The sequence below is a fragment of the Callithrix jacchus genome, chromosome 9 (assembly GCF_049354715.1).
Source record: "Callithrix jacchus isolate 240 chromosome 9, calJac240_pri, whole genome shotgun sequence".
NCBI lineage: Eukaryota > Metazoa > Chordata > Mammalia > Primates > Cebidae > Callithrix > Callithrix jacchus.
Window position 1 is genome coordinate 125,848,284 of NC_133510.1, and position 21,883 is coordinate 125,870,166.

The 21,883-nt window shown below is 46.6% G+C and overlaps 1 long non-coding RNA gene and 1 pseudogene across 1 annotated transcript in view; both read left to right on the plus strand.

Moving 5' to 3' along the window:
* Window positions 1–253: 253 nt before the first annotated feature.
* The window catches only part of LOC144577696 (uncharacterized), a 37,209-nt gene continuing 15,579 nt past the window's right edge, over window positions 254–21,883 (plus strand). The window contains exons 1-2 of the long non-coding RNA XR_013522181.1: window positions 254–314; window positions 13,840–13,941. This is a non-coding gene — a long non-coding RNA (uncharacterized LOC144577696). The remainder of the gene's footprint in view (window positions 315–13,839; window positions 13,942–21,883) is intronic.
* On the plus strand, window positions 17,468–17,585 carry LOC118144752 (U2 spliceosomal RNA; annotated as a pseudogene).

Genomic DNA, 21,883 nt, shown 5'->3' on the forward strand with positions numbered 1-21,883 from the left:
TCACAGTTCTGGAGGCCAGAAGTCCAAACACAAGGGGTTTGGCCACGCTACCTCCAAAGGCACTGGAAGAGTCTATTTTTTTGCCTCTTCCAGCTCCTGGTGGCTCCAGTTTTTCTTTTTCTTTTTTTTTCTTTTTCTACTCAATTAAGAAAAGCATTTTTTACAGTCCAGAGGTATTTTATTTTATTTTTTTTAACACCTATTATGCCATGAATTCATAGGGAATAGGTTCTGGCAGCTCAGGCTCCTCCCCATTGGTTCTCACAGCGTGTGCTTCTCTGGGTGGAGCAGGCTGGCGCTTCAGTTGGACCCAGGTACCTTTCTCTTTGGCTTCTTTCTTTTTCTGATCATTTTCCTTCACACGTTTCAGGAAGCTTAGAGCTCTTGATGTGCTCAATACGCACATTAATTTTCTTGGCAAGAATCTTGCCCTTAACTTGTTTACAACAATGCCAACAGCATGCTGGGGAACGCTGTGGACTCGTCCAGTTTTGCCGTGGTAACAGTTGTGGGACATTCCTTTTTGAACAGTACCCATTCCCTTGATGTCTACAGTATCACCTTTCTTATAGATTCATATATACGTGGCCTAAGGAACAACTCCATGTTTTCTAAACGGCCTGGAGAACGTGTATGGAGCGCCTCTCCCCTTTCCCTTTGTGCTCATTTCCGCGAATTACTGGAAGATGGCGGTTCCGGCCGAAAGGCTCCAGGTTTTCTTTGGTTAGTAGCCACATCACTCCCATCTCTGCCTTTATCTTCATATCACCTTCTCTGTGTGTCTCCTCTATGTGTGTGTGTGTGTTTTCTTTTTTGAGACAGAATCTCGCTCTACCGCCCAGGCTGGAGTGCGGTGGCATGATCTCGGCTCACCGCAACCTCCGCCTCCTGGGTTCAGGCAATTCTCCTGCCTCAGCCTCCCGAGTAGCTGGGACTACAGGCACGCACCACCATGCCCAGCTAATTTTTGTGTTTGTAGTAGAGACGGGGTTTCACCTTGTTGACCAGGACGGTCTCGATCTCTTGACCTTGTGATCCACCCGCCCCGGCCTCCCAAAGTGCTGGGATTATAGGCGTGAGCCACCATGCTCGACCGTGTTTTCTTTTTTGAGACAGAATCTCGCTCTACCGCCCAGGCTGGAGTGCGGTGGCAACCTGCACCTCCTGGGTTCAAGCGATTCTCCTGTCTCAGTCTCCTGAGTAGCTGGAACTACAGGTGCCTACCACCACATACAGCTGATTTTTGTATTTTTTAGGAAAGATGGGGTTTCATCATGCTGGCCAAGCTGGTCTTGAACTCCTGACCTCAGATGATCCTCCTGCCTTTGCCTCTCAAAGTCCTGGGATTACAGGCATGAGCCACCACGCCTGGGAACCTCTGTGTATTTTATAGACACTTGTCATTGGATTGAGGGCCCATCCAGATAATCCAGGATGACCTCATCTTGAGATCTGAAATGTAATCATGTGCCAAGACCCTTTTTTTCCAAATGAGGTCACAGTCACAAATAACCCTCCTGGGTTAGGATGTGGACATGTCTTTTGGGGAGCCACCCTTCAACTCGCTACAGTTGGCTAGTGACTATTGGACTCCTATTCCCTGCCCACTGGGGACGGCCATTGCTGGATGTGGCAGCAATCCAGTGGGGTCTTCTCTTCATGGAAGTGTGACTGAAAACATGTAAGAAATTGACACCGCCACTGGAGTTGTGCAGAGGCCAGAAAGAGGACAGTTGGTAGAGACTTTGGATAAGGAAAAGCCAGAGGGTGAGGACGAAGCCAAGTCAGAGTCAGCCACAATCAAGGGACCAGTGCCATGAGGATGGTGCCAAGGCCTGAGTTTGTCCCGGCAACCTCATTTCATCAATTTTAAGAGGCACCTTTCCCCGCCCCACACAAACATTTTGACATTTTGGAAGTGTGTCTAACAATAGACAGTGTCTTCCTTGCTGCTTTTGGTCAGGCGGCAGCCCTGAGGTTGCTGGCATTGCCCAAAGGTAGGTGAATTCCAAGATTGTCATGATCCCCACATGCAGAGCAGGCGTCAGTGGCTTGGGAACACTGCAGGGCCCTCTTCAGTCCTAAGAATCCAGGGGTCAGATGCATTTGGCCACATTCTCACAGGCGGAGTCAGAGGAGGCTGCCCTGCATGGTAGGTGAGCCGGCATAGGAACTGTGCCAAGGGCCAGTAGGTTTTTTAGAGACTCTGAACTCCCTGCCTTGAGGACAGGAGTGGAGGATAACAGCAGGCAAAAACCACAGACCTTAAAGTGCGTGCACTGAAAAGAGATCAGAGAGCCAGATTCAAAATGTGGAGGTGTTGTAGGAGTATCCTCATCAACCAGTTTCTCTGACATCATCCTTTTTACTTTATTTATTTATTTGGTCTCGAACTCCTGGATTCAGCAATCCTCCTGCCTCAGTCTCCTGAGTAGCTGGGATCACAGGTGCCTTTTTACTTCCAAAAAAATTTTAATTGATGCATAGAAATTGTATATATTAAATCTTAATGTTTTAGTTAAATAAAAAAAGAAAAAATTTTTTAAAAAATGTATATATTTGGGCTGTATATATTATGCCTGTAATCCTAGCACTTTGGAAGGCTGAGGCAGGCAGATCACCTGAGGTCGGGAGTTTAAGACCAGCCTTACCAATGTGGAGAAACCCAATCTCTACTAAAAATACAAAATTAGCTGGGTGTGGTGCCCCATGCCTGTAATCCCAGCTACTTGGGAGGCTGAGGCAGGAGAATTACTTGAACCCGGGAGACAGAAGTTGCGGTGAGCGGAGATTGCATCATTGCACTCCAGCCTGGACAACAAGAGCGAAACTCTGTCTCAGAAAAAAAACCTGGATATGTTTATGGTGTACAGCATGATGTTTTGAAATGGGTATACCTTGTGGAATGGCTAAAATGAGCTAATTAACATATGCATTATCACTCTTTTTTTTTTGTAACAATAACATTTAAAGTCTACTCTTAGCAATTTTCAAGGACACAATCCATTGTTATTGACTCTTATTTTATAGAAATGGGGTCTTACTATGTTGCCCAGGCTGATCTTGAACTCCTGGCCTCGAGCGATTCTCCTGTGTCTGCTTTCCAAAGCCTCTGCGCCTGGCCATCATTGACTGTAGTCACCGTGCTGTACAATGATCTCTGGAACTTATTCCTCCTGTCTAACAGAACGTGTGTACCCTTTGATCAACATCTCCCCAACCCACCCACCCACCTCCAGCCCCTGGTAACCATCATTTCACCATTTTACCCTCTGCTTCTCTGAGTTCAATTTTTTTTTTTTTTTTGAGATGGAATTTCGCTCTGTTGCCCAGGTTGGAGGGCAATGGCGTGATCTCAGCTCACTGCAACTCTGCTTCCCAGCTTCAAGTGATTCTCCTGTCTCAGTCCCCTGAGTAGCTGGGACTACAGGCATGTGCCACCACTCCTGGCTAATTTTTTATATTTTTAGTAGAGATGGGGTTTCACCATGTTGGTCAGGCTGGTCTTGAACTCCTGACCTCATGATCCGCCCGTCTCTGTTTCTACAAGTGCCGGAATTACAGGCGTGAGCCACTGCACCCAGCCATGAGTTTAACTTTCAAAGATTCATATATAAGGGAAATCATGTAGTCTTTCTGTGCCTGCCTTACTTCACTTAACAAAAAGTCGTCCAGGTTCATTCAAGTTGTGGGAAATGACAGGATTTCTTCCCTCTCTTTCAGTGCAGTGGTGTCAGCATAGCTCAGTGAAGCCTTGACCTCTCCAGGCTCAGATGAGCGTCCCACCTTAGCCCCCGAGTAGCTGGGACAACAGGCATGCATCACCATGTCCAGCTAATTTTTGTAATTTTTTTTTTGTAGAGATGGGGTCTCGCTATGTAGTCCAGGCTGGCCTTGAACTCCTGGGCTTAAGTGATCCACCCACCTCAGCCTCCCAAAGTGCTGGGATAACAGGCTTGAGCCACTGCACCTGGCTTGCGTCTTTCAGTTAGCATAATGTTTCAAGATTCAGCCACGATGCAGCATTCCTTGTCTTCAGTACTTCATTCCTTTTCGTGTCTGAGTAGTATTTCTTTGTGTGGATAGACTGCCTTCTGTTTATCCATTCATCGGTTGATGGACATTTGGGTTGGGTTGTTTTCACTTTCTGGCTATTGAGAATAGTGCTTCTGTGAATGCAGGTATTCAAAAATTTGTTTGAACACCTGTTTTCAATCTTTTGGATATTTTCCTAGGAGTAGAGTTGCTGGGTAACATGGCAATTCTGTTTAGCTGACAGAACCTGCCAAACTGTTCTCCGCAGCGGCTGCGTCATACTCCATTCCCACCAGCAACACACGAGGTTCCAGTTTCTCCACATCCCCTCGCCAATACCCCTCCTCCCATGCAGTTTTATTTCATTTTATTTATTTATTTGGTTTTATTTTGAGACAGGAACGCTCCCTGTTGCCCAGTCTGGGGTGCACTGGTGCAATCATGGCTCACTGTAGCCTCCAACTCCTGGGCTCAAGCCATCCTCCCGTGTCAGCCTCCTGGGTAGCTGGGACAACAGGGAAGCACTACGACACCCAGCTAATTTTTTATTTTTATTTATTTATTTGAGACAGGGTCTCACTCTGTTGCTCAGGCCAGAGTGCAGCGATCTGATAAAAGCTCACTGCAGCCTCAAACTCCCCGGCTCCTACCTCAGCCTCCCAAGTTATTTTTTATTTTAATTTTTGTAGAGACGGGGTCTTGCTATGCTGCCCAGGCTGGTTTTGAACTCCTGGGTTCAAGCAGTCCTCCCATCTTGGCCTCCCAAAGTGCTGGGATGACGTGAGCCACTGCACTTTGCCCTATGGAATTTTTTTTATTTTTTGAGACAGAGTCTTGCTCTGTTGCTCAGGCTGGTGTGCAGTGGCATGATCTTGGCTCACTGCAAGCTCCCGGGTTCAAGGGATTCTCGTGCCTCAGCCTCCTGAGTAGCTGGGATTACAAGCATGTGCCACCATGCCTGGCTAATTTTTGTATTCGTGGTAGAGACGGGGTTTCACCCTGTTGGGCAACTGGTCCGGAATGCCTGGCCTCAAGTGATATGCCCACCTTGGCCTCCCAAGTGCTGGGATTATAAGCATGAGCCACCACACCCAGCTGCCCCATGGAATTTTAATTCCACAGGCCGGGCTCGTTGGCTCACACCTGTAATCCCAGCACTTTGGGAGGCTGAGGCGGGTGGATCACCTGAGGCCAGGAGTTTGATACTACCCTGGCCAACATGGTGAAATCCTGTCTCTACTGAAAATACAAAACGTAGCCGGAGATAGTGGTATGCATCGATAATCGCAGCTACTAGCAGGGCGGAGGTGGAAGAATGAACCGAGGTGGAGGCTGCAGTGAGCCGTGATCACACCACTGCACTCCAGCCTGGGCAACAGAGTGAGAATTCAGCTAAAAAAAAAAGTTCCACAGATAGACTGTGTTTGTTTACGTACTGTGGCCCTTTGGAGGGCAGCCCTGTGTCTAATGGAAACATTTGCAGGGAACACAGACTCAGAATTTATAAAATTACTGCTGGTTCACCAAAAACACAACAGCCAGCCCTTTGGGCCAGTAGGCTACCAGATTAAAGACTCAGATTGATCTTATTTTATTAAAATTTATATATAGACAGATACAGAACCTTTTATTGGGTATGTTTATGTGTTCATATATTAATTTTGTTTCTTTTTTTTTTTTTGAGACGGAGTTTCACTCTTGTTACCCAGGCTGGAGTGCAATGGCGTGATCTCGGCTCACCGCAACCTCCGCCCCCTGGGTTCAGGCAATTCTCCTGCCTCAGCCTCCTGAGTAGCTGGGACTACAGGCACGTGCCACTGTGCCCAGCTAATTTTTTGTAATTTTTAGTAGAGACGGGGTTTCACCATATTGACCAGGATGGTCTTGATCTGTTGACCTCGTCATCCACCCGCCTTGGCCTCCCAAAGTGCTGGGATTACAGGCTTGAGCCACCGTGCCCGGCCTTGTTTCTTTTTTTGAAACGAAGTATCACTCTGTCGCCCAGGCTGGAGTGCAGTGGTGATCTCGGCTCACTGCAACCTCCACCTCCTGGGGTCAAGCGATTCTCCTGCCTCAGCCTCCCGAGTAGCTGGGACTATAGGCATGCACCACGATGCCTGGTTAATTTTTGCACTTTAGAAGAGATAGGGTTTCACCATGTTGGCCAGGCTCGTCTTGAACTCCTGACCTCTGGTGATCCACCCACCTTGGCCTCCCAAAGTGTTCAAATTACAAGCGTGAGCCACCGTGACTGGCCTTTTTTTTTTTTTTTTTTTTAATTAGGGGAGAGCAAGAGATGTGAGGTTAATATCTGCTGCTGGTTAGCCAACACGCCTCCCATCTCCCCCAGGGATTTTTTTTGTTTTTTTTAGATAGGGTCTCACTTTGTTACCCAGGCTAGAATGCGGTGGCTTGATCTCAGCTCACTGCAGCTTCCACCTCTCAGGCTCAAGCAATCCTCCCACCTCAGCCTCCTGAGTAGCTGGTACCACAGGCACATACCACCACACCTGGGTAATTTTTTTTTTTTTTTTTGAGACGGAGTTTCGCTCTTGTTACCCAGGCTGGAGTGCAATGGCGCGATCTCGGCTCACCGCAACCTCCGCCTCCTGGGTTCAGGCAATTCTCCTGCCTCAGCCTCCCAAGTAGCTGGGATTACAGGCATGTACCACCATGCCCAGCTAATTTTTGTATTTTTAGTAGAGACGGGTTTCACCTTGTTGACCAGGATGGTCTAGATCTCTTCACCTCATGATCCACCCGCCTCGGCCTCCCAAAGTGCTGGGATTACAGGCATGAGCCACCGCGCCAGGCTTGGGGTAATTTTCTTTCTTTCTTTTTTTTTTTTTGTAGAGAGGGGTTTCGCCATGTTGTCTAGGCTGATCTTGAATTCCTGGATTCAAGTGATTTGCCCACCTCAGACTCCTAAAGTGCTAGGATTATAGGCTCGAACCACTACATCTGGCCCATATACCTAATTTTATTTTAGACTACTCCGGGCAAACTTAGTCCTGCAGACTTTACCTGTGCTGTAAATATTTCAGGCTTGCAAGTCATGCAGCCTCTGTCCCAACTACTCAACTCTGCCTTGTAGTGACAAAAAAGCCACAGATCATATGTAAGTGAATGCAAATACTCTAGGGTGAGAAGATGGAGGCCTCTGGGGTCCACACTCTAAGGAGTCGCTCATCTCAGGTCCTGAAAATGCAGGGGTGGTGCTGAGAGTGAGTGAATGGTTCAGCCTCTCCCTAGTCCTGGCCCTGTGAATAGCTATGTTCCAATAAAACTTTATTTATAAAGATTTTATATATATTTTTTAAAAACTTTATTTATAAAAGGTGTCAGGCTGGTTTGGCCTGTGGGCTGTAGTTTGCCACCCGTGGTAAAGCTTTTCTTCATCTGACTCCTCTTTTTCCAGCTCCACCCACATCAGTCTCCCAGCCCCTCCCTACAAGTAACAGATGCTAACAACCAGTATGCGTTCTCCATGCTTTCCTGCCTCTGCATAAAGTCCTCTACGTATAGATATTTTTTGTTTCATAAAAATGGGAGACAATGTACACATTTTTTATATCATGCTTTCCACACTTCACAATAATCTGTGGAAACTTTGCCAGTCAGAGGCTTTGATTCCTTTTAATGTCTATATGATATTCCATAGACTGGAAGAAGCATAATTCATTGTGCCTTTTCTTTTTGATAGGGGCCAGTTTTCTGCCACATGCACATACAGTGCTCAGTACACATTCTTGTCCTTAAGTACTGGTGTTTTTATTTCCTTGCGCAGACTCTCAAGAGTGGGATTAGCAGGTCAAAGGGAATGCTGAGTTTCCATTTTAACAGATGTTGCCAAATTGCTTTCCCAAATGGCTGTAAAACTTCACATGTCTGAGCGTGCCCTTTTCTCCAGATTTCTGCCAGCATTTGAGATTTTTTTTTTTCCGTTTTAGCTTGATAAATGAATCAGTTTAATCTGAGGAATGTAAAGCGATATCTCATTGCTGCTTTCACTTGCAGGTGTTTGACCCCTGTAAATTCGAGGGGTCTCTTCATACTATTTGTTGCCCATTTGGCCTTGCTCCTCCACAAATGGTCTATTTATAGTCTAAGTCCATTTCTGCATTGGTTGTTTCTCTTTTTCTGGACAATTTGTAAAAGCTCTTTAAATAGTGTCCATTTGGCTTTTGGCTTTCATCTACAAAGTGATTAAGAGGGTTGGTGCCGGGGCAGGCTGCCAAGGTCACATCTTGACTGCGCCCTGACTGGCCACATGACCTCAGTAAATTATTTACCTTCATTATTTAACCTCAGTGTACTCAACAATAAAACAGTGATCATCATCACCATCATCACCATCATCACGGGAATTCCTCCTTCATAGTGCTGTGGGAGATAAATGAGTTCATGCATGCCAAGCACGTAGAATTCAGCCTGGCATACATAAGTTCATCAATAGAAGTTGGTGACTATTACAAATATTTTTTCAGCTCCATCATTTGAATCAGTTTTATTTCTGGTATCCCTTGTCACACAAAATGTTTCAGTGTTTATATGGTCAAATATATCCGTCTTTTTTTCCCTCTAGCTTCTGAGTTCCCAGGCTTGCTTAAGAAGGTCTCCCTGTTTCCTTCATGACTAATTTATCTCGCTCTTCAAATCAGAGATGTAGGATTTATTATTTTCCTCACTGAAGTGCACTGTCCTCTGGACTCCTTGATCTAACTCCCCTCCCCTCCCCTCCCCTCCTGTTCCCTCCTCTCCCATCCCCTTCCCTCTTTTCTTTCTTTTCTTTGCAGGGTTTCTCAGTTGTCCAGACTGAAGTGCAGTGGCACGATCTCAGCTCACTGCGGCCTCAACCTCCCATGCTCAAGCATGGGAGCTCACCCTCCCAAGTAGCTGGAACTACAGGTGTGCTCCACCATGCCTGGCTAATTTTTGTATTTTTTTTTTTTTTAAAGATGGGGTTTTGCCATGTTGTCCAGGCTGGTCTCAAACTCCTGGATTCAAATACAGCCATGGGCCACCACACCTAGCCCTTCTTGATCTATTTCATCCCTAAAAGAAAAAAAATAAACTATTTTTCTATACGCTCACAAAACTTCTGACACCAAATGTATGAGTTTCCACACCAAGCAACTCTCCAATTCTCCTTGGATACTGATTGGGTGTCCTACAATTCAAGTCAAATCTGACATTGGCAGCTGGGCACGGTGGCTCACACCTGTCATCCCAGCACTTTGGGAAGCTGAGGCGGGCAGATCACAAGATCAAGAAATTAAGAGCATCCTGGCCAACAGCCAACATGGTGAAACCCCATGTCTACTAAAATACAAAAAATTTGCTGGGCATGGTGGTGCACACCTGTAGTCCCAGCTACTCAGGAGGCTGAGGCAGGGAAATTGCTTGAACCCAGGAGGTGGAGGTTGCAGTGAGACGAGATGGCGCCACTGAACTCCAATCTGGTGACAGAGGAGAATCCGTCAAAAAAAAAAAAAAAAGAAAAGAAATCTGACGCTTTCAGCCTGGAGTTAGCATCAGATCCCACAAGTGAAAGGGCCTAGCCTCACAAAGTGGCTTCCATCCACTCCAGACCCCAATCACAAGTCCCAGGTTCCCACCTGTACTTCTTTTTTTTCCCTTTCCAACTTTTATTTTAGGTTTGGAGGGTCTGTGTGCAGGTCTTTCCATGGGTAAATTGCATGTTGCTGATGTTTAGTCACGAGGGTCATAAATATAGTACCTGATAGGTAGTTTTCAGATCCTCACCCTCCTCCCCACTTCACCCTCCACTAGGCCCTGGTGTCTGTTGTTTTTTGTTTGTGTCCACATGTACTCAGTGTTTAGCTCCCACTTGTAAGTGAGAACAGGTGGTATTCGGTTTCCTGTTCCTTGTTAGTTCACTTAGGGGAACAGCTTTCAGCTCCATCTATGTTGCTGCTGCTGCAAAGGACATGTTTCGTTCATTCTTTTTTTTTTTTAAGGTGGGGTCTCACTCTTGTCACCCAGGCTGGAGTGCAGTGGCACAATTATGACTCACTTCAGCCTCGACCTTCCTGAGCTGAAGCGATCCTCCACCTCTGCCTCCTGAGTAGCTGGGACTACTGCATGAACCACCATGCCTAATTTTTTGTTTTTTGCTTTTTGGTTTTTTGTAGAGACAGGGGTCTCACTATTTTGCCCAGGCTGGTCTAGAACTCCTGGGCTCAATTGATCCTTCCACCTCAGCTTCCCAAAGTGCTAGGATTACAGGCCTGGGTCACCATGTCTGGCTGATTTCATTTTTTCTTATGGCTGCATAGTACTCCATGGTGTATATATACCAGATTTTTTTAATCTGATACACCTGTACTTAAATTAAGAGTTCCCACAGCCCAATCCTCAGTTTCAGTAATTTGCTAGAATGGCTCGCAAAACTTGGGAAAACACTTTACTTACGTTCATTGGTTTGTCATAAAGAATGCCACTAAGAGGCCAGGAATGGTAGCTCATGCCTGTAATCCCAGCACTTTGGGAGGCCGAGGCGGGCGGGTCATCTGAGGTCAGGAGTTTGAGACCAGCCTGGCCAAATGGCAAAACCCTGTCTCTACTGAAAAATACAAAAATTAGCTGGGTGCAGTGGCAGGTGCCTGTAATCCCAGCTACTTGAGAGGCTGAGGCAGGAGAATCACTTGAACCTGGGAGGCAGAGCTTCCAGTGAGCTGAGATTGCACCATTGCACTGCAGCCTCCTGGGTGACAGAGGGAGATTCTGTCTCCAAAAAAAAAGAATGCAACTAAGAAACAGCTGCGTGGAAAGAGATGCATGGAGGATAGTATGCGGCGGGGAGTGTGCAGAGCTTCCATGCCCCCTCTCATGTGACCCTCTACCACTTCAATGTGTTCACCAACTCAGAAGCTCTCAGAACTCTGTCCTCTAGGGATTTTGTGGAAACTTCATATGGAGGCATGACTGATTAAATCATTAATCATTGATTGTTGATGAGCCAGTGGCTCATCCCTGTAATCCCAGCACTTTGGGAGGCCAAGAGAGATGGATCACTTGACCCCAGGAGTTTGAGACCAGCCTGGGCAACATGGTGAAACCCTGTCTCTACAAAAAAATACAAAAATTAGCTGGTGGTGTGCAGGTATAGTCCTAGCTACACGGGAGGCTAAGGTGGGAGGATTGCTTGAGCATGGAGAAGTCGAGGCTGCAGCAAGCTATGACTGTGCCGCTGCACTCCAGCCTGGGTGATAGAGCAATGCCTTGTCTCAAAACCAAACCAAACCAAACCATTGGCCATGGATGATCAATAGTCAATTTCCAGCCCTTCACTCCTCCCAGAGGTCAAGGGGTGGAGCTGATAGCTCTGGAGATTAAGACTAAAAATTCGCAAAACACATTCCCCTGTCACTCAGGAAGTTCTGAGGGCTTTAGATGATCTGTGTTAGAAACAAAGGGCAGAGATCAAATGTATATTTCTCCAGTCACATTCCCCTTTTCCCTCACCCCAGTGAGATGAGAACTTTTGAGCACTTTCGCTTCCGCTCTCTTCCATTTCCCCTGCCCATGTTCCCTGATGAGACTCATGAAATACATCTATTCCCCACCCAACTCTCTGAGGTTTGGCTGAGATAATCTAGTATTTCTTGTAGTTTATCTTACAGGATATCCATTTGGTTTCAATAATCTTCTTTTCTAAGGGTCCTTCTCTATTACACAAATCCCAGTCTATCCTGTTCCATTTTTATTTAAAGTATCATCTGCCTATGTTCTTTTTCTTTTTCTTTTCCTTTGTGTGTGTGTGTGTGTGTGTGTGTGTGTGTGTGTGTGTGTGTGATTGATGGAGGCTCGATCTGCTATCCAGGCTGTGTGCTATAGCGGGCCTAGAGTTAGAACCTGAGCAACGCCATTTTATAAGACAAAGCTGTTCTTCCAAAAATAAGTTGTAACGACCGCCCCATTCTCCTCGCAATCACTGCTGACCTTGGCTTCTGTAAACAGAACTGCTAGCTTGCTCTAAAGAATGAACTGTCTGGCCTTTGCTTATCAGTACTTACCAGAATAAGCTTCTGTAAAGTTGCTTGCCCTGCATCCACTCAATCCTAAAATCAGGATGTGGTTTTTCAGCTTAAAGACCCTGATCCCCCTGAGTTCGGGGCCATGGGTTGGAGAGATGTGAGTCCTCCGTGGTCACCGGCAGTAAAGACCCTGCAATTTGGCATACTTTTGTCTTGGTTGATAATTTTCTCCTCAACTCAAATACTTCAGCTGGCATCGTCTCGACTCACTGCAACCTCTACCTTCCGGGTTCAAGCCATTCTCCTGCCCCAGCCTCCTGAGAAACTGGGATTACAGGCGTGCACCACCACATCTGGGTAATTTTTGTATTTTTAGTAGAGATGGGGTTTGGTCATGTTGGCCAGGCTGGTCTTGAACACCTGACCTCAAGTGATCTGCCCGCCTTGGCCTCTCGAAGTGCTGGGATTATAGGTGTGAGCCACCACACCCAGCCCTGCCTATGTTCTGAACATATTTTTCTCTTTTTTTTTCTTCTTTCCCCTTCTTGAGTCATCTTTTCAAGGCTATTTTCAGTTTAACCATGTCTTTTCCAAGTAGCGCCTATCAGATGGAGGGTGCCCCGTGGTTATTCTCTCTGAATTTTTTTTTTTTTTTGAGACCAGGGTCTTGCTCTGTTGCCCAGGCAGGAGTGCAGTGGTGCAATCACGGCTCACTGCAGCCTCAATCTCCTTGGCTCAAGGGATCCTCTCAACTCAGCCCCCCAAGTAGCTGGGATTACAGGCACATACTACCACCCTTGGCAAATTTTTTTGTATTTTTTGGAGAGACAGGGTCTCACCATGTTGTCTAGGCTGGACTGAAACTCCTGAGCTCAAGTGAAACTCCTGAGCTCAAACTCCTCCCACCTCAGCCTCCCAGAGTCTTGGGATTTCAGGTGAGAGCCACCACACCTGGCCTGATTGATTGAGTATCCTTGAAAATCTACCTTTTGCTTCAATCGGAAAAAAAAATTCTTTTTTTTGAGATGGAGTGTGGCTCTATTGCCCAGGCTAGAGTACAGTGGTGCAATCTTGACTCACTGCAACCTCTGCCTACTGGGTTCAAGTGATTCTCCTGCCTCAGCCCCCAGAGTAGCTGGGATTACAGGCACCCACCACCACACCCAGCGAATTTTTGTATTTTTTTTTTTTTTTTTGATATGGAATTGCACTCTTGTTGCCCAGGCTGGAGTACAATGGCACGATCTTGGCTCACCACGACTTCTGCCTCCCAGGTTCAAGTGATTCTCTTGCCTCAGCCTCCCGAGTAGCTGGGATTAAAGGCACACGCCACCACGACCAGCTAATTTTTTGTATTTTTAGTAGAGATGGGGTTCTCCATGTTGGTCACGCTGGTCTCGAACTCCTGACCTCAGATTATCTGCCCACCTCAGGTTCCCAAAGTGCTGGGATTACAGGCGTGAGACACCACACTCAGCCCTAATTTTTATATTTTTATTAGAGACGGGGTTTTACCATTTTGGCCAGGCTGGTCTCAAACTCCTGACCTCAAGTGATCCACCCACCTCGTCCTCCCAAAGAGCTGGGATTACAGGCATGGATCACCGCACCCGACCTAGGTATACCCCTTTTGTCCAGTCATATTTCTACACAGCTGTTCATAGTTTGTTAAACCTAAGCATGATAGTAGACAATTTCCCCTGTAACTTTTGGTCTTCATTCAAAAGGCTTCTGTATCTACATGTTAAATAAATGTATATGCCTTTTCTCCTATTAATTTGCCTTTTGTGAGTTGACTTTTCAGAGGACCTACATTTTGGTGTAGCCAGCAGGGTCACTAAGGCTGCTCCGCTCTTCTGGAAGCCTCAGAGAAGGGAACTCAGGAACCAGGTCAGCTGCCAAAAAGGTGAGAATTTCTTACCAGGTAGGGTCCCAGCCTCGCTCTCTTTGCAGTATCATTGGGTGAATGGTAAAAATCACTGTTGATCACTTCTGCAAGGTTTTGATTAATGGGAGTAAAATATTTGTGTGTGGCTAGTCTTGATATCTGGTGTGTCTTTTCCTCCCTCCTTCCCTCCCTCCCTCCCTTCCTTCCTTCCTTCCTTCCATTCTTCTTTCTCTTTCTTTTCTACCTTCTTTCTCTCTTTCTCTCTCTCTCTCTTCTTTCGTCTTGCTGTGTTGCCCAGGCTGGAGTGCAGTGGTGCAATCTCAGCTCACTGCAACCTCTGCCTCCCAGGCTCAAGCAATTCTCGTGCCTTAGCCTCCAGAGTAGCTGGGATTACAGGCTCATGCCACCACACCCAGCTAATTTTTTTTCTTTTATTTTTAGTAGAGACAGGGTTTTACTATATTGGCCAGGCTGGTCTCAAACTCCTGGCCTCCAGTGAGCTGCCTGCCTTGGCCTTCCAAAGTGTGAGGATTACAAGTATGAGCCACTGTGCCATCTGCTGTCTCTTTTCTTCTTCTTCTTCTTCTTTTTTTTTTTTTTTTTTTTTTTTTAAGAGTTGAGGTCTCACTCTGTTGCCAGGCTGAATTGTGATCACAGCTCACTGCATCCTCAAAATCCTAAGCTCAAACAATCCTCCTGCCTCAGCCTCCTGAGTAGCTGGGACTACAAGCATGTGCTACCATGCCCAGCTAATTTTATTTTTGTTTTTTTGTAGAGGTAAGATCTCACTATGTTGCCCGGGCTAGTCCAGAACTCCTGGGCTCAAGGTGTCCTCCTGGCTTAGCCTCCTGAAGAGCTGGGGTTACAGGTATGAGCCACTGCACGTGGCCCCACAGTTTTCTGCTTATTTTACTTATCTATTGGTACAAAATAAATTAGCTCAAGATGTAATCGCCTAAACCATCTCTGGTGGCATCTAGGAGTCAGGAATTCAGGTCTCTGCTATACATGTCTGGGACCTCAGCTGGAAGACCCAAAGGCTGGGGCTGGCACCATCTGAAGGCACAGTCATGTTTAAGTTCAGCTGTCAGGAAGGCTTCATAATTTATAGTTTTCGGCGAACAGTGAAATGCGGGGCCCTGGTTAAGAGATGATGAAGAATGTACTGGGAGTAGAGATGGAGAGTGATTAGTACTGGAAATGGAATGTAGTGATGTTTGCACAATTCTGTGAATATGCTACAGACCACTGAATGGTACCCTTTCAATGGGTGAAGTTTATAGTATATGCATTATATCTCAATCAAGCTGTTTAAAAATTATGAAGAATTTCAAGATGGTGAGAGCAGAGTATTGAAACGGGCCAGGGGCCCTTCTCAGCACCCAGCCCTGTGTCTGATGCTAGGCCACACAGCTATGAAGCTCGTCCACTGGCTGTCAGCTGAGGGCCTAGTTCAAAGTATCAACCAGAGCAGCCCCACAGGGTCTCCCCATGAGACCTGGGCTTCCTCCCAGCATGGCAGGCCAAAACAGAGAGAGAGAGAGAAGCCAGTATCTTTTAATTTTTTGAAACAAGGTCTCACTCTGTCACCCAGGCTGGTGCAGTGGTGTATGATCATGGCTCACTGTAGCCTTGAACTCCTGGACTCAAGCAACCCTCCCACCTCAGCCTCCTGAGAAGCTGGGAGCACAGGCACACACCATCATGCCCAGCTAATTTTTTAATTTTTACTTTTCATAGAGGCAGGGTCTCCCTAGGAGGGCCAGGCTGGTCTTGAACTTCTGGGCTCAAGTGATCTTCCCACCTTGGCTTCCCAAAGTGCTGGGATTCCAGGCGTGAGCCCCGGTGCCCAGCCCTCACCCCTTTTATGCTCAGCTTTTAAAGAGACGTCATATCACTTCTACCACAGTCTGCTCATTAAAAGAAAGTCAGGCTGGGCGTGGTGCTCACACCTGTAATCCCAGCACTTTGGGAGGCTGAGGCAGGTGGATCACAAGGTCAGGAAATTGAGACCATCCTGGCCAACATGGTGAAACCCTGTCTCTACCTAAAAATACAAAAATTAGGCCGGGTGCAGTGACTCACGCCTGCAGTCCTAGCACTTTGGGAGGCCGAGGTGGGTGGATCACCTGAGGTCAGGAGTTCAAAACCAGCCTGGCCATGATGGTGAAACCCCATTTAAAAAAAAATACAAAAATTAGCTGGTCGTGGTGGCTCATATCTGTAATCCCAGCTACTCGGGAGCCTGAGGCAGGAGAATCTCTTGAACTCAGGAGGCTGAGATGGCAGTGACTGAGATGGCACCACGGCAATCCAGCCTGGCGACAGAGCGAGACTCCTTCTCAAAAAAAAAAAAAAGTCAGTAACTCTGGCCTGCATTCAAGGGGAAGGAAGTTAGACTCTGTGTTTTGAAGAGAGTTGTTGATGTATCGGAAACGACCACATGGACCTGCATATCTAGGCTAACCGCTGCTTCGTGATCTCCTGCCCAGCACATGGGAGAGAAAGCCCCATGTGAATTTTCTGGCCAGGCCCCAACAGAAACTAAGGCTGCATTTACACCGTGGGCAACTCTGGAAGAACAGCCTAAAACCAGATAGGGAAGGAAGTCTTGTTTGAGGCTTTTTTCCCCCACTCTAAATTCCCTTTCTGTAGTTTTTCTAACCCTGTTGTGGCATTTCTTCATTTTAAAAAATAAAATCATGACTCTAGAGATAGATATATCAGTGTTTGCTGGGGGCTGGGGAAGGGGATGAATGAGGAATCAATGATTGCCAATGGGTTCAGAGTTTCTTTCTGGGGTGATGAAAAAGTTCTGAAATTAGATAGTGGTGGTGATTCTACAAACTTGTGGGTATACAAAAAATGAGTGAATTGTATACTTACGGGTGCGCTGGCTCGTGCCTGTAATCCCAACACTCTGGGAGGCCGGGGAGGTTGGATCACCTGAGGTTGGGAGTTCAAGGCCAGCCTGACCAACATGGAGAAACCCCATCTCTACTAAAAATACAAAATTAGCTAGGCATGGTGGCACATGCCCATAATCCCAGCTGCTCAGGAAGCTGAGGCAGGAGAATCACTTGAACACAGGAGGCAAAGGTTATGGTGAGCTGAGATCACGCCATTGTACTCCAGCCTGGGCAGCAAGAGTGAAACTCTGTCTCAGAAAAAGAGAGTGAATTTGGCTGGGTACAGTGGCTCACACCGGTAATACTAGCGCTTTGGGAGGCTGAGGTGGGAAGATTGCTTGAGCCTAGGAATTTCAGACCAGCCTAAGCAGCATAGCAAGACCCTGTCTCTATAAAAAATACAAAAATTAGTACCCACTTTTCCCCATTCTTCTATATCTATAAAAGAAAAAAAAATTAGTCGGGTGTAGTGGTGTGTGCCTGTAATCCCAGCTACTCCGGAGGCTGAGGCAGGAGAATCACTTGAGGCTGGGCAGCAGAGGTGGCACTGAGCCATGATTGCACCACTGCACTCCAGCCTGGGTGACAGAGCAAGACCCTGTTTCAAAAAAAAAAAAAAAAAAAAAAAAGAGTTTATTGCTTCTTGGCCTCTTGGCTAAGATCAAGAGTAGCATTTGCTTTAGTAGTTTTCTGCTATGGTCTGAATCTGTACCTTCCTCCTCCCAAATGTACCTTTTGAAATCCTAATCCCTTAAATGACAGGATTGGGAGGCAGGGCCTTTGGGAGGTAATGGAGTCATAAGGGTGGGATTCATGCCCAAATAAAAGAGGCCCCCAGAGAGTTCCCTTCTCCCTTCCACTATGTGAGGACGCAGAGAGGAAATCTGTGCACCAAGCGGCAGGTCCTCACCATCCTCCCCAAACGCTGAATATGCAGCTGCCTTGATCTTGGACTTCCAGCCTCCAACACTGTGGGAAATGCTCTTCTGTTGTTTGTAAGCCACGCAGTCCAAAGCACTGTGTGTCATGGCAGCCTGGGCAGATTAAGACAGTGTCCTCGGCTGAATTGTGATTGGGAGCTCAGTGGCGCGGTCCTGGGTGAGCTGTATTGTGTCTTGGTTTCTCAAAGAACCACTTGGGTCACTAGGACTCCGTTCTGCATCTGGAGCCGTCTCCTGCCCAAGGACACCTGGTCATCACAGCCAGCGTGGAGCCAGACACTGTGGCCACCAGAATTGGTGGATCCATCACTCTTGGGGTTTCTCAGGCTTTGCTTTTGCAATGAGTCGGTTCTCCTCGACTGCATTCCGTTTCACTCTGTTAGTAACAGAGGACTGACCATAAGCAGTGGTGATGACGGGAAATCTTGGCTTAGCCCTTGGCGAGAGAGACCTGCAGGGGATTGGCAGAAGTTTGAATTCGTGAGCCCAGTCCTGTCCCTTCCAGACCTTCCAGGCACGTGTCTAAGAGAAAGTCTCCTGCATGGAAGAAAGTGTTCTGTAGGCAAACGTGACCTTTTGTTTTGTTTTGTCTCTCATTTTGAGACAGAGTCTCACTCTGTCACCCAGGATGGAGTGCAGTGGTACAATCTCAGCTCACTGCAACCTCTGCCTCCTGGGTTCAAGCAATTCTCGTGCCTCAGCTTCCTGCATAGCTGGTGGCTGGGACTACAGGCACATAGCACCATGCCCGGCTAATTTTTGTATTTTTAGTAGAGACGGGGTTTCACCATGTTGGCCACACCGGTCTTGAAATTCAGACCTCAAGTGATCCGCCTGCCTCAGCCTCCCAAAGTCTCGGGATTACAGCCCCAGTTTTGCTCAAGAGTGAATTTTATAGTAGGTAAATTAATATCTCAATGAAAAAAAATCAGAAGCTCTAAGAGCTGAAATAGCTGTAAGCCTCCCTCACTCCCTTTGGGTTCTCCAGACGCACCCAATGAGAGGTCAAGCCAGAATTTCAGCCCAGGGACATCTGAGTCCAAAGGCCGTTTTTCTTCACCTCTGCCAGCCAGCAAGTGAATCGTCCACGTAGCCTGAGAGTGAAAGCCATGCGGAGGGGTTTGAACTTTTTGTTGTTTTTGATAATTGAAGGGTTTTGAGACAGAAAAGAAACATAATTCAAGACCAGGTATGGTGGCTCACACACCTGTAATCCCAGCACTTTGGGAGGCTGAGGCGGGTAGATCACGAAGTCAAGAGATCAAGACCATCCTGGCCAACATGGTGAAACCCCATCTCTACAAAAAATACAAAAATTGACTGGGCGTGGGGGCACGCGCCTAGAGTCCCAGCTACTCAGGAGGCTGAGGCAGGAGAATCACTTGAACCCAGGAGGTGGAGGTTGCAGTCAGCCAAGAGCATGCCACTGCAGTCCAGCCTGGGCAACAAAATGAGACTCCATCTCAAAAAAAGAAAAAAAAAAAAAGAAACATAATTCAGTTCTTATTTTACAAAGATGGAGCCAGGCCTGGTAGTTTGTGCCTGTAATCCCAAAACTTTGGGAACCCAGGACAGGGAGGATCATTTGAAGCCAGGAGCATGAGACCAGCTTGGGCAACATTAGGAGACCCCATCTCTTAAAAAAAATAGAAAAAGCAAAGAAAGATAATGCTTAGGAGCTTTGTGTGACTATTCTTTATTAGACATAATAACAGATAATATTTCAGGAGTTTTTTTCTGGGTTAACTATAATGATTTTTGCAGTTTTGTTTAAAAAATGTTTTGATACAGGCTGGGCACAGTGGCTCACTCCTGTAATCCCAGCACTTTGGGAGGCTGAGACAGGCAGATCACTTCAGGTCAGGAGTTCGAGACCAGCCTGGCCAATGTGGTAAAACCCCATCTCTACTAAAAAATAAATCAATAAATACAAAAATTAACCAGGTGTGGATTACAGTACGCCTGTAATCCGGCTACTCTGGAGGCTGAGGCAGGAGAATCACTTGAACCCGGGAGGTGGAGGTTGCAGTGAGCCAAGATCATGCCGCTGCACTCCGGCCTGGGTGACAAAGTGAGACTCCGTCTTTAAAAAAAAAAAAAAAAAAAAATTGAGACATCTCATGAACAGCAGGGGAAAAGAAAAAATAATTTAAAACATTAAAAAAAAATTTTGGGCCAGGAGACAGGGTTTCACTCTGTCTCCCAGGCCAGAGTGCAGTGGGTCAATCATAGCTCACTGTAGCCTCGACCCCCTGGGCTCAGGCAGTCCTCTCACCTCAGTCCCTCAAAGTGTTGTGATAACAGGCATGAGCCTGGCCTGAAATCTTGACTAAAACATCAGTGTTCAGCCTCCATGGGAACACTAGAGACCAGTGTGATTTTTTTTTCTCTCATTCTAAGTTTTTAAATCATTTTATTTCATTTCATTTCATTGAGATAGGGTGTCACTCTGTCACCTAGGTTAAAGTGCAGTCATAGCTAACTGCAGCCTTGACCTCCCTCCCCACGCTCAGCTCAAGCCCTCCTCCTATCTCAACCCCTCGAGTAGTTGGGACTACAGATGTGCACCACTGTGCCTGGCTTTTTTTTTTTTTTTTTTTTTTTTTTTAGGAAAGAGAAGATTTCACTTTGTTGCTCAGGCTGGTCTCAAATTCCCTAACTCAAGGGATCCTCCTGCCTTGGCCTCCCAAAGTGCTGGGATTACGAGCGTGAGCCACTTCGCCTACCCAAAAAGATTTTTTTTTTAATGGATTCTGTGATTTGTTTCCATCATTAAACAAAAGGTCAATGGAGAGTGAAGCAGCAGTTGGGCAATGTTTGCCTATGAAAAGTCAATCTTTCCTTAATGTTATTCTACTTATTCTAAAGTTGAATTTCTCTGCTGTGCAGCACAGCAGGCTTTATGTAAAATTCGATTCAGATTTGTAGGTAATAAGTGGTTTTTAAATAAACACATATGGTATTCCAACTGAGCTCTGAAACCTCTGGCTGTTGGAGGCATTTAAGGAAGATGGTCAGATGCTGTAAGAGTCAGCTCAGGCCGTAGCACAGTTCTGCAGACTGAGGGGCTTCATCCACAGAAACGGACTTTCCCACAGTTCTGAGGGCTCCAAGTCTGCAGTCAGTTGTTGGCAGCATGGTTTCTTCTGAAGCCTCTCTCTTGGCTTGTGGATGGCCGTCTTCTCCCTGTGTCCTCATTTGGTCATCCCTCTGGGTGTGTCTGTCCTGACCCTCTTCTCATAAGGACATCATCAGTCATTCCGGATTAGGGCCCACCCTAATGACCTCAGTTTAACTCAATTACCCTTTAAAGTCCTGCCTCCAAATACGGTCACATTCTGAGATACTGGGGTTCTTCTTCATCTCCGTAATTTTACCTTTTTAAGAATATGATGTAAGTAAAATTAGATAATATGTAACTTCTTGAAATTGACCTTTTTTCTCAGCCTGGGCAATATGGCAAAACCCCATCTCTACAAAAATGCCATCATGGTGCCACTGCACTCCAGCCTGGGTGACAGAATGAGATTAAAAAAAAAAAAAGCTTGTTTTTTACCCACTCAACTTTTTTTTCTTTTTTTGAGTCAATGTCTTACTCTGTCACCTAGACTAGGGTGCAGTGGCACAGTCTTGGCTCACTGTAACCTCCGCCTTCCAGGTTGGAGCGACTCTCTTATCTCAGCCTCCTGAGTAGCTGGGATTACAGGTGCGCACCACCATGCCCAGCTAATTTTTTTAGTATTTTTAATAGAGTCAGGGTTTCACTATGTTGGCCAGGCTGGTCTCAAACTCCTGACCTCTGGCAATCCACCTGCCTCGGCCTCTCAAAGTGCTGGGATTACAGGCATGAGCCACCACACCTGGTCTCCACTCAGCATAATTCAATGTTTTAAGATCCATCCAAGTATGGCTGGGTGAGGTGCTGTCATCTCAGGACTTTGGGAAGCCGAGGCCAGTGCGTCACCTGAGGCCAGGAGTTTGTGAAACTCACCCTGGCCAACGTAGTGAAACCCCATCTCTAAAAATACAAAAAAATAGCCAGGTATGGTGGTGAGCACCTGTAATCCCAGCTACTCGGGAGGCAGAGGCAGGAGATCTGCTTGAGCCCAG